We start from the raw sequence: 16,079 nt of genomic DNA, 5'->3' as shown, positions 1-16,079 counted from the left end.
TGGACAAGTACACATCAATGTTATTTGTAGTTTCTAATTTCTTCTTTGCTTTAATGAAAATTATAGCCCTTGCCAAATTTTTTCCTGTATCATTTCTATTTCTGCATTTCATTCCATTTCTGGCCTACCTTAATACAAACATCATCAACTGGAATATGAAATATAAAATATTTATTTCTTCAATTTACCAAAAAGCAGAATCTAATTCCTATCCTCATTCATTTGTTCAAATGACACATTCTTTAATCACTAAACTCTCTCTCTGACCTCCTTCTCCTCACTTGGGACCTCTTCACAGAGCTGTTTCTTCAACACACTCTTGATTTACGACCACTCCTCTTTGCCTCCTGTCAAACCTTTCTCTTTCCTGATTTCCAAATTCACTGTAGCCTTGCCAAAATCACTCAAATCTATCAATATGTCGAATCAAAAATTTCAAAATCAGGAAACACCTATGCTTTTGCAAATGTTCTTCATGTTCACTTTCAAAAGCTTCATTCAATTGTTAAGTTTTCATAACACCTACTTCTCTCTTTCTGAAGGAGACACAAGTATACAATTAAGTAAAAACCATCATCAAAATGATATACCTTGTCTGTTTAAATCATGTACGTATAAATTGTGTCAACACTAATCTTTTTTTTTCTGTAAATTAATCACATCTCACAACTTGGGCTCTCATTGTTCTGTAAAAATAAACCTAAGTTCAATTCATGCAACCAACTCAGTGTCCTTCTGGGTCCCTCAACCACACAGGTTCTAATTCTGTTACTCTATTAATTTTTCCACTTGCAAATCTGACTATGGCACCTTTCTCACTTGTCCTATCATTTGGAATTGATTTATTATAAGCAATCCTACATGCACCAGTGTCACATAAAATGGTAATTGGTGACCCATTACCAATTCAGTTATTTCAGCTCAATCAGTTAATCAAAAGCCAATATCCTTTGTAAATTTAGGAGGACCTTTTCATCTAGAAACTCATCTGTTCTTTAATCTTTCTATCCTAATCCTGCTGAAGGCTGCTTCTTCTCAAGGCAATTTCTTGCTATCTGGCCTTCTTTACCTTAATGCCAACAGCCTGATGTATTTTGCCTGTTCTATTCTTCCTCCTCCCTGTCGTCTGACCCTTCCACCTTGATAAAAGACCTTCTGTCCTTTATCTTGATAAAAGGCGTCTGTAGACCTCTGTTTCTTTTTATTTTCTATCTTCTCAGCCTGGAGGGCGTGATTTACATACTCCTCCAGGGTACCTGCTGGCAGGCAATTGTAATGTTTATTTACCCACTTATGAATTGCCTCTGTTGAGCCTACATGTAAAGCATTCTTCAACTGTTGTTGAAGTGGCCCATTTACATTACCATTTTCCTGTAGCCTGCTGTGATTTTTTAAAATCAGCTGCCATTCTGACTTTGCATTGCTCAAAAGTGTCCTCATTCTTTTGTTTTACTCTTCCTATTTCAGTGTAATTTGCTCTATCTGACTTTTCGCATTCCTTTCCTTTGCTTATTTTGTCTTAATTCTCTTTTTGTTTCCTGTATCCTTCTTCTCCTGTTAAGGCTATTTTTGTGTATTTAACTGACCATTAAAGCCGTGTTCAGCTATCCATTTGTCTAAATACTGAATTTTATCAGGATCCTGTTTTTCGATGAACTTCCTTATCTTCACTCATCTTTTTAAACCAGCCTAGGCGTCTGGGTTCAATTTTTTATTTTTCAGAAAACGCACATCAGGCTATTTCTCTCCTTTCTTTTAAGCCTATCCCGTTGTATAAATTATTTAATTTCAAATTTAAATGAATTTATCTCCTCAAATCATCTTCTTTATTAATTTCTTTTGTAAATTTGGGAATTATTTTTCTCAATAAGATCTCGTCACTCATAAGTAGCCTTTTGTTGGTTACTAATTATTAATTCCACTTTATCTTTACTTCATTAATCCTTCTAACACAATTCCAACCACTTTTATCACTCTCCCTGACATTTAGACACACAGACAGACACACAGACATATACACGGGCCCACAAAACGACACACATAGTTCTCAACACTGAACAACTACAAACAACAATAACATGTCAGTAATAACAGCAACACAATCCATCTTTATCTATGGCCCATAATAAGTCCTTCAATTGAACTACTATGTCTCTATTGACCTTTTATTTATGCCAATGGATCCCATATCCACTATTTATTCAATTGAATATTTCCTAAATTTATTTATGCGCAAATTTCTCTATCTCTTTAGAGTTATTCTTTGTCTTGTCGATGGTTAGTAATTTTGGCGGTACTGTATAGTACTTTTATGAGTTTTTAACTAACCTCTGAATTTATATAAAATTTATTTAATTTTCCATTTAACCCAAATTTTTATTTTATTTTATTAAGATCCTATTTTTTCACATGCGTCCAATCCTTACACTGCAGCATATTCCTGGGTTTTATTTTACTACCTAGTATCCCCATTTTAGAAAATTTGGTCCAGTTTGTCAACACCTAGGGTGTTCTAAAAACTGGTTTCTCATCAGTAGGACAGCAACTCAAATTTCCTGTTTATAACACTTACTGTATTACATGGGATAAAATACCAAATGGTATTTCTAATCCCCAATCACACCATTCACTCACTTTGCATAGTTTTTCGCAAACATTCACAAGCAAAATTATCATTCCACGTCTGACTTTCTTTCTCTGCAAATTCTTTTCTCACTACTTTGCTTACAACTCTTTTTCTACCTTTTGATCCATCTGTGATTGTATGACGTTTGTTACTTTCACTCACCTCACACACACACGCTTTTCGTTCTCACACACACACAGCTGCACAGCGCCACAATTCACGCACACACGTCTCAGTCAAACAAGCCGTCTGCTTACCAAAAAAAAAATTCAAATAAAAACCACCGAAAATAATGCCTTATTATTCCCTAAATTTCAATGTGAAATTGTGAGTAGACCTCTAAGTCGTCGATAATTTCTCTATTTATCGACACCGAGGAACTTTTAATCGATGCTACCGTGATGTCGGTTTGAACGAGTTACGACCTAATTTCTTCTTTTTGTAACTCCCTAAACAACACGATCGTGGTTTAGACGTACCTCAGGACGTTGTTTTATGCTACCGTGCCCTCCGTAGGGGAGATCCAGCCTCCCGAGAAGTCCAGCTTCCCTTCAGCGCGATGAGTTATGGCCTAATTATTTTTCTATAACTCCTTAGACGAGCACGATCCAGTTTCTTTTCTTTTCGACCGAACTACTGTAAAACGGCCGGCGCGCGCTTCCTTACTCACATAAATCACCCCTTACGAATTCCTTATTATTTTAAATTTTAAAATGGTGGCACAAAATAATTTGAAAAACAATACCTGGTTGCTCCTGGGTCAGCTTTGTCTGATCGGCAACCGGCATCCGGGCGGTGCGCCGTCGCAGGAACTTGGAGGCCTCGCTTTCTCAATGTTGAAGCACTGACGTCAGATTCTATGGCGTCCAAGGATCCGATACGACGCCCGTCCGAGTGCGGTTGCCCGCATTCTCCACCAAATAAATGTCAGGTTTAAATGCCCATTTTGGGAGGGCTTACTGAAATAACTTACTAAATGTAACGGCCGAAATAAAACGCTAGCTGAATGGCCAGGAGGAACCAGACACCGCTGTTCATTTTCACCGCCGGCGGGGGAAAAGAGTGGGACAGAGAGGCCGCGAGCAGCAGCTCGCCTGCTCGCAGCCGCTCCATGCAACTCCTCTCTCCTCCTCTTCTCACCGGCTCGGCTTTTATTAGTTTGACTCAAGAATCACAAGAAATTAGAATACAATGAAGGTCTGTTTAGCCTAAACTAAATCACCAGAATACAGGAGATTAATTAACAATGGTGGTCTGTTTTAGACTAAACTAATCAGCAGAAGACAGAAAACATCAATAACTAATCATCAGTAACTCTAGCAGGCAGAGAATCACAACTCACAGTGTAAAGGTCAGTTTAACTATACACATCATCAGGATACAGTGTCTGTGAGCGTGTGTGCTAAAATAACAAGTAAGTGTCTATGTGTGTGTGTTTAAACATGAATGAGTGTATAAAAACATGATTATAAATACACAAACTGATTAACTATCCTCAGCCCATCTTACAAGTCCCACCTCCACCTTCAGGGTTCGCGGTTAACCGCTTCCCGATTGCCCGGGGCAAGTGAAATTTGGCCACGGGCAAGGTAAAATTATGGGCAACTTACCCGACCGGGCAAGCATTTTTTAAAGCAGCCAAATATCTTTAATTTCGACGAAAACTGTGGTGTGATCTGTTTGTATGCACTGTATGGTGATGGTTTAACCCAGACACCCCCTTATGTTGTGGTATGGTTCATTGGCCTTATCGGGGGCAATGGGCGGGCGCTACGGGGATCAGTTAGTTCAGTGAATGTCGAGTTAAAGTGAACGTCAATAAATCCCGCAGTATTGGAACTCGCTGTAGTTGCATCCTCATTTGAAGTTTGAAAAACACAACAAAAACCTACGATATTTCGGCCGAAAATTGACAGCCGGAGGTTTTCTTACCTTCTGCGCACGTTTACAAGTGGCGACGAGTTTGTTCAAATCCGAACATTTCTGATTCCTTTGACATGACTAAAATAGCTCGAATATTTTTAAGTAGACAATTCAGTTGTGAGTAAGGAAGGGAGTAATATTTGATTATTGGTTGTTAATTCATTAGCTCCATGACGTGACCTGACATAGTGTCAGTGACTGTGTTCTGTTTATGCTATGAAACTTATGGAGGCAGCACCACAGGCACTGGTCTTAAAGGAATACACAAATTTCCCACACTCATAATTTACTCATGTGATTACTCAATTAATAGGCTCTCTTGGATTTAAAATTGATAATCTGGATTGCTTTAATATAATTTTCCCAATTTAACATGCAGATTTGTTAATTATTAAAACTACAATTAACATTTTCAATCACTGCACAGGATGATACATGCTGTTGTGAGTAGGGTTTCATGGTTGATGATGAAAACAAGATTAATTTATGTTTATCAGATTATATGTTTATTTACATTTGTGGCACACATTTTACAAACATAAACATTTTATTCTTAGTCTAGCTTTCACAGGACCAGTTCTACCTGCCAGTGCCAGCTCCTTACGGACATATGCTTCATTGACTGTTTCTCAATGCCTGCAACGTCTGCAACATAGAACTCATGAAGGAATAACATAATCCTGGGTCAGCAGACACCTAATTTATGTGTTAATACATGATACATTTTTATATAAGCAACCCTTATGATTGTAACGTATTTTTAATTCTTTCTAGGCAGGAACTGTCTGAACAAAAAATTCATGCAATTTGTAATTAGACACTTTGTCATACAAAAAGTCACTCAGGGAAAGGTAATTTAATCTTTGGGCAAGAGAAAAAAAATTGTCACTTGCCCAAGTTGGGCAAGTAATTTGGCCACTCGGGCAAGGCAAATTTTAGTGGCACTTGCCCTATGGGCAAGCAGTTTTTAAAGTTAACTTCAAACCCTGCACCTTGAACTCCTCCGCCACACCTCATACAAAACCACAGTTAATCTCTGGGCACCCTCTCTTAAGCTTTCTTCAGATCTACAAAGATACAATGCAGCTCATTCTGACCCTCTCTGTACATCTCCATCAATTTCCTCAAAGCAAATATTGCATCTGTTGCATTTATTTTGGGCAAACCAACCATTCTGCTGCTCACAAATTTTCACCTCTGCCCTCAGCCTTGCTTCCACTACTCTTTCCCATAGCTTCATTGTGTGGCTCATCTGTTTTATTCCTCTGTAGTTGCCACAACTCTGCACATCCCCCTTGTTCTTAAAAATGGGCACCAGCACACTTCTCCTCCATTCCTCAAGCATCTTCTCACTATCTAAGATCCTATTGAACAACCCCGTCAGAAATTCTACTGCTACCTCTCCTAGACACTAACATACCTCCGCAAATACATCATAGGGCTGAGTGCCTTCCCACTCTTCATCCTCTTCAATGCCCTTCTCACTTCATCCTTACTGATCTTTGCTATTTCCTGGTCCACAGCAGTCACATCTTCTACTATTCGTTCTCTCTCATTTTCCTCATTCATCAAGTCTTCAAAGTACTCTTTCCATCTTCCCATCACACGAAAGGCATCTGTCAACACACTTTCATCCCTATCCTTAATTACCCTAACCTACTGCACGTCCTTCCCATCTCTGTCTCTCTGCCTTGCCAAACTGTATAGATCAGTCTCTCCCGCCTTACTGTCCAACCTCGCATACAAGTCATTGTAAGTCCCTTGTTTGGCCTTGGTCTCTGTACTCCCGTCGACTTTCTTAAGTCCTCTCGCTGACCCACTTTTTCTTGGTTATACCCTTTCTCTGGATCCATTTCTGCAGTTCCTCATTTCACCACCAAGTCTCCTTATCTCCTTTCCTCCCAGATAACACACCACGGACTTTCCTACCTGTCACTCTTATCATGTTTGCTTTAGTTGTCAAGTCATCTGGAAGCACCGCCTGACCATCAAGAGCCCGTCTCAACTCCTTCATGACGGTCATACAACACTCTTTTCCTTTCAACTTCCACCATTTCATCCTCTGCTTGGCCTTTGTCCTCTTTTTCATTTTCACCACCAGTATCATCCTGCACACTACCATCCTCTGCTGTCTGGCCACACACTCACCTCCCACTACTTTGCAGTCACTGATCTCCTTTAGATTACACTGTCTACACAAGATGTAGTCAACCTGTGTACTCCTATCTCCACTCTGGTAGGTCACCCTATGTTCCTGCCTCTTCTGGAAGAAATTATTCACAACACCCCATTTCCATCCTTTTTGCAAAGTAAACCACCATCTGTCCTGCGTTCCTCTCCTCGATACCAAACCTGCCCATCACCTCCCCATCACCCTTTTTTCCTGCACTGCACCAACAAGTCTGCACTGACAACTCTCGCTTCTAGGGATGCTCTGCATCATTTCATCAAGGTCCAACCAGAAGTTCTCCTTCCCCTTCAGCTTACTTGTGGCACATACCTTTTAACAACATTGATCATCATACCTTTGATTCCTAGCTTCAGGCTCATCACTCTATCTGACACTCTTTTTACTTCCAGGACGTTCCTAACTCCTCTTTCACAATAACTACTACTCAATTTCTCTACCGATCTTCACCATGATAGAACAACTTGAACCCTGCTCCTAAACTTGTAGCCTTGCACCCTTTCCACCTGGTCTTTTGAATACACAGTAAGTCCACTTTTCTCCTCTGCATCATGCCAAACAGCCTTCTACCTTTCCTTGTCATAATTCCAACATTCAAATTCCCTACTCTGTTCTAGATTGTTCCTCTTTTCTTTCTTCCTCCAAACACACCTTCCTCCTCTCCTTCTTCGACCAACAGTAGTCCAATTTCCACCGGCACCTTGTAGGTCAACAGCTCCGGTGGCGGGCGTTGTTAACCCTGGCCTTGACCGATCCGGTATGGAAGTTATATATTTGATTCGCACAAGAAGACACTGGCTTGTGCCCCCTTACGGCGACATTTTTTTTTACCTCTCAACCCAAAGTGTAGAAATTCCCGCCATCTTGAAATGTGCCCATGTTCCTCCTGTATCAAAGGGAGGTGACCCAGCGGTCTTGGCTAACTATTGACAAATATCAAATTTGTGTGTCTTGTCAAAAATTCTTGAATCTATTGTTTGTGATCAACAAAAAGGCTATTTAACTTCAAATTAACTTTTTTTCAAAGTTGCAATCGGGTTTCAAGAAAAAGCACAGCACAATTACAGCAGCTACAAAAGTAGTAGTGAACAATATACTTAGTCTTTTCAAAAATCAAAATTGTGCTTAGCTCTTTATTGATCAGGCAAAACCTTTTGACACTGTGGATCATACTGTTTTACTGTTTTTGTTCTGGATTGTCTAATACTGTTTTACCTGGCTCAGAAATTACTGAATTGATGGGACTGAGTGCATAAAAATGGCTTGTTCTCTGAATTTTTGATTGTCCACTAAGGGATGCCACAGGGTTCAATAATAGGGACTCTCCTTTTCATTTTGTAAATTAATGAACTAGGACAAAATCTCACAAATGCTAATGTTCATCTCTATGCTGACGACACGATCTATTGCTTTGGACCTACCCCCGCAAAAGCACTTGAATCTGTAGAGAAAGCTTTCAATGAGGTGCAGCTCACACTACTGCAATTAAAACTTGTCCTAAATGCTAGCAATACCAAATTAATGTTGTTTACGAATACCAAGAAGGTTCCTGTAGAGCCTCCTACGGTTTTCACTCTTCACAGTGATCCTATAGGTCTGGTACATGAATACAAGTACCTTGGGGTTTTACTTGTTAATTCTTTTTTCAACATTCAAGCCCCACAATGAAAATCTTGTGAGGAAACTAAAACTGAAATCCTCATCCTAAATAAAGACAAAGATAAAGATGTCCTTTATTAGTCCCACAATGGAGAAATTTGCACTGTTTCAGTAGCAAAGATATGGATCACACAGATTATCAGCAGACAGTCAGAAAAAGCAAACCTATGCGAAAATACAGAGTATATACGTATATATGCAAATCCCCATGAATATACACACTTACATCCCACAACATATACAAGTGTAAGGGAACACTCCTAATGTCTGTCCATGCGACTAAGGGGAAATAACAATGCTGCAATCATAATAAATACTGCAATGATTTAAAAATAAAAATAAAATAAAACACGGGCGACTGGTTAGCACGATGGCCTTACAGTGCAGAGGTTGCAGGTTCGATTCCGGATCCGGTCTTCCTGTGTGGAGTTTGCATGTTCTCCCCCTGCCTGCGTGGGTTTCCTCCCGGGGCTCCGGTTTCCTCCCACATTCCAAAAACATGCATGGCAGGTTTATTGAACACTCTAAATTGTCCCTAGGTTTGAGTGTGAGCGGGGATTGTTGTTTGTCTATGTGTGCCCTGCGATTGGCTGGGAACGAGTTCAGGGTGTGCCGCGCCTACTGACCGAAGGTAGCTGGGATAGGCTCCAGCACCCCCCGCGACCCTAGTGAGGATAAGCAGTACAGATAATGGATGGATGGATAAAAAAATACTGCAATGGTAAAAATGCTGCAATGATCAATCAATCAAATTTTATTTATATAGCACTTTTCATACATAAAATGCAGCTCGAAGTGCTGGACAATAAAAACATCCCAATTACAACAAAAAACTAAAACCCACACCCGCCCACCCAAAGTAGACACATCCGCATGCACGCCTGAAAACTCGCATACACAGAACACTCGCATTCACACAACCTGATAAACTGTCTTAATAGAAAGACAGACAGAAATGGCATGGCAAGGCACAGATAAACCACATGAGAAAATGTACCAAGGGCAGGTCATCCGTGCTGGGAGCTCCACCATCACCAACCTACACATAGTCAGAGGTCCCCGCTGCCCCGGGCCTAAGGAGCCTCTGGAATGAAGCCCCCCGTGAAAAGGCCAGCCACACCTCACATTGCGGAGGCCCCCCATGAGGAAACACTGGAGCTAAAATATATAAAAGAAAAATGATAATGCTAAAAGACAAAGAAGCCAAAAATTAAAGGTCAATAACAAATAAAACGACGGAGCTAAAATGTATAAAAGAAAAATGATGTTAAAAGACAAGGAAGCTAAAACTTAAAAGACAATTATTGTAAATAAAACGACGTAGCTAAAGTATGTAAAAGAAAAATTATGATGCTTAAAGATGAAGAAGCTAAAAACTAAGACAATAATAATAGATAAAATGACAGTCCTGAATTAAAAGAGTAAGATAAATCATTCAAAAGCCAAACTAAAAAAATTATTCTTGAGCCAGGCTATTCTACAGATGGCTGAATGCAGCCTCACCGTGGGTTCCGGTCCTCACCCTCGGAATAACTAAAAGACCGGTGCCAGAGGACCTCAGGATCCGCGAGGGTTGATATGATGAGAGCAGGTCGGATAAATTAGATGGCCCAAGACCGTTAAGACATTTAAGAACTAATAGAAACCCCTTAAAATCAAACCTGAAACACACGGGGAGCCAATGCAGCAGTTTTAAAATTGGTGTAATATGTGCCTGCCCTCTGGTCCTTGTCAACACCCGTGCGGCTGAATTCTGAAGTAGTACTCTTTTTGGGAAGACCAAAGAGCAGGGCATTACAATAATCTATACGACAGGAAATAAAAGCAAGCATCAGCACCTCCGTGATAGCCTGAGAGAGAAACGGGCGGACTCTGGCAATATTTTTAAGGTGATAAAAAACAATTTTGGTTACATTTTTAATATGAGGAATATAACTGAGCTCAGAGTCAAAAATGACGCCCAGGGTTTAAAATCTTGTAGTTTTAGTAAAAGTGGCCTTTTTTAAATCAGCGCTGGTTAAAAGATGGAAAGTGGAGAAGAGATATCTAAGGTTGTTTTTATTAATCGTACGGAGATTTGAAAAATAGGACTGTCAGGTTTAAAATGCCCTGACGCCTTTCTTAGACTCAAAATAACTTACTTACTAAAGGTGGCTGAAAACCAAAGGCAAACCAAAGTCTTGCTTTTCACCATTCGCGAATGGGGAGAGAGTCAGAAGGAAACAAGCGTCTTGCTTAGTTCTATCCCTTGCACCCTCTGACTCTCACCCTCCGCTTGGTCTTTTTATTGAAGTGGCTCATACCTTATCAGACAATGGGGGTCTGTCTCCAGGGAGACAGGAAAGCATAAATCACGGTGTGAAGGTCAGTCAGGAATTCACACTGAAGCAAGGAAATCGAAACTCAGAGAAAAGCGTAAGTGTGTGCGTGTGTTCCAGCTGTGTGCGTGTGTGCTGATGGCCGACGGCGGGATGCACCTCCACGAGTCCGATGCGAAAACAGTCAAACGTGAACCAACGCAGCTAGATGACACAAGTTGGAGTCTCGTCGGTGTCGGCTGGAGAGGGCAAACTTCAGCAAACCAGCTGCGGTGAACCCAAGCGAAGCCATCCCAACAAGCTGGTCGGGGAGGGTCGAAGGGTGATGACAGCCCCACGCCTCCCATGGACCTTAAAATAAAAAAATCGCTGTCGAGTACACATGATGGAGAAGAACAAGAAAAGGAAAGAAAACGACGTAAATGGGGGGCGGGACGATGTTTCGTCCACCTCGTCCGGTCGTCAAAATCTAGCAAGGCCACGGGGATATGACGACCGTCATCCAGTGACCGTGGCCCACACCAACAAAATTTTCAAAGGAGGAAGTAGAAGGAAAAGCAGGCCCAAGGGAGCAAGGATAGCAACATGGAATGTAAACGGCCTTAACATCAGCGGCAAGCTAGACAATGTTATCCAGGAGATGGACAGGCTTCGGCTCGATTGTGTTGGACTCACGGAGGTCCACTGGAAAGATGCAGGGAATTTTGAGAAAAGCGACAAACGTGTATATCATTCTGGCGGCAAGCAATGCCGCCGAGGCGTGGGCATGATCCTAACAAAAGAACTTGCTCACAGTCTACTAACAGTTTGGCCAAAATCGGAACGTGTCATGCTAGTCAAGATTCGATCTAGTCCGTTTAACGTAAATGTGATAATCGCTTATGCACCAACAGCCGACTCTGAAGAGGAAGAAATTGACGATTTCTACAGTGAATTAGAGGAGGTCTTCAAAGTGTGTAAGTCACAGGAACTGTGCATTGTTATGGGTGATTGGAACGCCAAAGTAGGCGAAGAAAAACGCGAGAACATTGTTGGCCCCCATGGGCTTGGAGAGAAAAATGAACGAGGGGACAGACTCATTGACTGGTGTAGCGATAGGAAGCTTTGTATTACAAACACATGGTTCCCAGTTCACCCACGACGACGATGGACGTGGAAGATGCCAGGTGATCGGGCAAGAAACTTAATCGACTACATCATGATAAGCAACCGTTTTCGCAATGCGGTTACAAACTCACGTGCGTACCCAGGGGCGGATTGCGGCTCCGACCACAACCTGGTTGTGGCCACGATAAGGCTGAAGCTGAAAAAACTTCGTAAGCCAAAGAGAAGTCCACGCTTCGTTCTCAGCTCTCTAAGAAACCAGGAGACCAGACAGAAGTTCCGTGAAGATGTGCTAGAGAGTCTCGGTGACTCTAACAACTGCTGTGACACACTCAAAAGTGCAATAAAAAGATCGGCAGACAAGAACATTCCTAAGGAAAATCCAAGAAGCAGACCAGCACATTGGATGACCGATGAAATCCGAGCACTTATGGTTAAACGAAGACTAGTGAAGAACAGACGTGACAATACGTACCGGCGGCTCAACGCAGAAATTCAACGTAAATGCTACGAGGAAAAGGAGCGTTGGCTGGAAGCCAAATGTCAAGAGGTAGAAAATTTACACGACAAAAACGCCAAGGAGATGTTTCGTAAAATCAAAGAAGTTTTTGCAAACAAGGGAAAATCTACCTCAATGTGCATATAGGCGGAAAATGGCAAACTACTGACGGAGGAAGCAGAAATTGCAAAAAGATGGCGAAGTCAATGGCTTACCCATCCTGAAAGAGGAGGTTTGCAATGCGATAAGGAAAGCCAAGAAAGACAAAGCTCTTGGTCCAGATGAAGTTGCCACCGAAATGCTCGAAGCACTTGAGGAAGACGGGGTTGAAATCTTAACCTACTTGTTCAACAAAATCTATGATACTGGGGAGATCCCCAGTGACATGCTCCAATCAATTTTCATCGCACTACCGAAGAAACCGCAGGCACTCGAGTGTTCAGACCACCGGACGATTAGCCTCATGAGCCACACATTAAAGCTGTTACTGAAAATCATCCTGGAGAGAATTCGAAACAAAATCCGGCCTGAGATCCCAGATATTCAGTACGGGTTTGTTAAAGATCGAGGAACAAGAAATGCAATTTTTGTTTTGAGGATGCTTAGTGAACGCTTCATCCAACACCAGAAAGTCATCTACGCATGTTTCGTCGACTACAAGAAAGCTTTCGATCGGGTGAGACACAACCCACTGTTCGAAATGCTCAATGACATCCAGATCGATGAAAAAGACAAACGGGTACTGTACAATTTGTACTTTAACCAGACTGCAGCAGTGAGCCTACCAAGTGGTTTGACAGACTTTGCGCCAATTCGCCGGGGTGTTCGCCAGGGATGTCCAATGTCACCAGACCTGTACAACTTGTACAGTGAGGTCGTCCTTCGCACGCTTGACGAGATCGAAGAAGGGATTCTGTGTGGCGGTCGAAGGCTTAACAACATACGTTACGCTGACGACACCGTCCTCATGTCAGATTCGGAAGAGGGGCTCCAGAAGCTCCTTGACGCACTACGTGAGGAAAGCCTACGTTTTGGACTCAAAATCAACGAGAAAAAGACTAAGTGCATGACCATCTCCAAGAGTGAACCAGAGCCCATTTGCAGACTCCAATGTCAGGCCTCAGAGATCGAACAGGTGCGAAGCTTCAACTACATAGGCTCCGTCATCAACCATGATGGCCGTTGCGAAAAAGAAATTAGATGTAGAATTTCGCTGGCGAAGGACGGTTTTAACCGAATGAGAAGCTTGTTCACAGACCGCAAACTCACACTTGATCTTAAGAACCGACTTCTACGATGTTTCATCTGGTCAATCCTGCTCTACGGGTGCGAGTCTTGGACATTAAACGCCAACAAAGAATCTAGAAGCTGCTGAAATGTGGATGTACCGTCGGATGCTACGTGTGTACCGCTCATGAAACCAACGAGTCAGTCTGACAAAGTGGTCGGACGAAATCGTGAGCTCATCCGGGTAATCCAAAACAGTCAGACGAAGTTCCTTGGCCATTCAATTAGGAAAGGTGAAGTCGAGAACCTAAGTCTGAGCGGACGGATTCAAGGGAAAAAAGCACCAGGAGGTCAGCGGCTCATCTTTAAGCTACCCCACAACAGTGCTCGTGAAACCTGGGACGCAGCCCGTCAACGCGTATTTTGATTTCCTCTATTCGAAACCTCATGGATTCTAAGGCCGAATCGGCTAAGAAACTACAAGAGAGAGAGAGAGCGTGTGTGCTAAAGTAACAACAAAGTGTCTGTGCGTGTGTGTTAAACGTTAATGAGTATATAAAAACATGATTATAAACATACAAACTGACTACATATCCTCAGCCCATCTTACAAGGACATTCTTGCCTGTTTGACTGTGTTATTGTAGGGTTGAGTTGACATATTTCGAAGTGAACTGTAAGGTTGCTCTTTCTCTACATGCTTTCAGAATCAGAATCAGAAATCCCATTATTGTCATTGTACTCAAGTGTGCAACGAGATTAGCACTCCTGCATTTTCTTTTTGATTTCTTAATGAAATAATTTCTCCACTGGGGTATAGTCTTGATTTTTAGAGTTTTTTTTAAAAGTGGAGCAACCGAATCTAATGTTGATTTTAAAATCCTGTTGAAATTATCAACAATAAAATCACTGGGTGCATGTAAAATGTCAGCAGGAGTGCTCTTGAAAATCTCAATGAAATTTGCAGCCACCTCAGAAGTTAGGTAGCGTTTCCTCACTGTTCTCACCGGGCTGCATGTTGATTAAAACTGGCGATGTTAGAATATACACAGTAGTGTGTCTGACAAAGCCAGGTCAACAACAGAGGACACACCAACGGACAGGCCGTAGGTTACCAGGTCCAGGGTGTGTCCTCTGTTATGAGTTGGCTGTGAGACATGCTGTTTAAAATCAAAATACCGTATTTTCGCGACCATAAGGGGCACTTTAAAGTCCCAAATCTTCCCCAAAACAAACCAGGCGCCTTGTAATGCGACACGCCGATTATATAGACTGAGCAACTCTCTCGACCATTGAGCCTGATCCCTTTGGGGCATTGCAGAGTGCATCTTAGCACACCCTGTTGGCCAAAGTCTGATATATCTATGCTTCGAATAGACTGTGACAAACACATTATGTGAATACGGTTTTCGGTGATGTTGCAAAAGAAACATGGACAAAAGGGCAGCTGTGGTGACACGCCCCCTTTGAAGTGAATTAAAAATGGCCGACTTCCTGTGCAGTTTAGCTCACGGTTTCAAGAGACTTTTTTGTAGGTCTTGTTGGCCTTATACATACTCAGTAGAATTTTAAGAAAGCTAGGTGAAACACTTAACCAGGGCTGCTTTTTTAAACATTTCTAGAGGGCGACAGCGAGACATTTTGAAAAAGCTGCACAACAAACTTATAAAATATTGATGATTTTGCCAGGCCTGATGTGTGTGCAAAGTTTCCCGAGTTTTTATTCATATTTAGAACCTCAAAATCAGCGTTGTTTTATTGGCGAACTGTGCAAAGCCACGCCCACAACTTTTCACGATTAATGACTCATTTCGTATTGTGACATCCTCAAGGCCTAAACACTCATCCTTGTTGACTTGCTCGGAGAAAAAAAATAAACAAAATAACTTGTATTAGCTTTAACCAGTTTGTGGCGCTACCACTACGATGAAAAATAAGTTGGTAGATGTCTTCAGGGTTGGACTATCCTCAAATTTGAAACATTACTTGAAGTTAGGATCATCTGATTCATGTTACGGGAGCTTTTTTTGCCTTCGGAGAATAATACGTTTTTAGGAACCGTAATGGCCATGCCCATTGCCGAAAAGTCACAAAATTCGGTATCGAGTAAGATCAATGTCTTGAGTCTTTATTGACCAATTTTCAGTTGGATTCGTTCAAAGAGCTGCGTGTAGTACGTTGAAATGTAAAAAAAATCTTTTTTATCGCCACTAGGTGGTGAAATGTGTATTATAGAATATAAACATATAGCTGTCTTCGGGTCCCAACGCTTAATGTACATGTGATTTTTTGGATTCAGTCGGTGCTCAGACCCTAACTCGTGCTGCGAGCAGCTATAAAGGGCCCTCATAACCCTGGCAACGTTGCAGTACTTTGGAAATGTCAAATATTTACGAGAAATAACATGAAGCATCTTCAAGAGGAATTTTTGTGTCGTTAAAGTTAAAGCAGCTTTTATTGTCAACGCCTTATCAATGTTTGTAGTAAACTAAAATTGGTCGACTTCCTGTTCAATTTAGCATATGGCTCCAAGTGA

The 16,079-nt window shown here is 41.6% G+C and overlaps 1 protein-coding gene and 1 pseudogene across 6 annotated transcripts in view; one reads left to right on the top strand and one right to left on the bottom strand.

The window, feature by feature from the left end:
• The window catches only part of LOC148331467 (uncharacterized), a 201,953-nt pseudogene extending 195,297 nt beyond the window's left edge, over nucleotides 1–6,656 (bottom strand).
• LOC148331465 (lysine-specific demethylase 2A-like) overlaps nucleotides 1–16,079 on the top strand; it is a 224,002-nt gene that overhangs the window by 121,268 nt on the left and 86,655 nt on the right. The window lies entirely within an intron of this gene.

Source organism: Idiotropiscis lumnitzeri, chromosome 8 (genome assembly GCF_059441095.1).
Source record: "Idiotropiscis lumnitzeri isolate Australia: NSW breed Sydney's pygmy pipehorse chromosome 8, RoL_Ilum_1.0, whole genome shotgun sequence".
NCBI lineage: Eukaryota > Metazoa > Chordata > Actinopteri > Syngnathiformes > Syngnathidae > Idiotropiscis > Idiotropiscis lumnitzeri.
The sequence above is the reverse complement of the archived record's forward strand: the minus strand, read 5'-3'. Positions and strand labels throughout refer to the sequence as shown.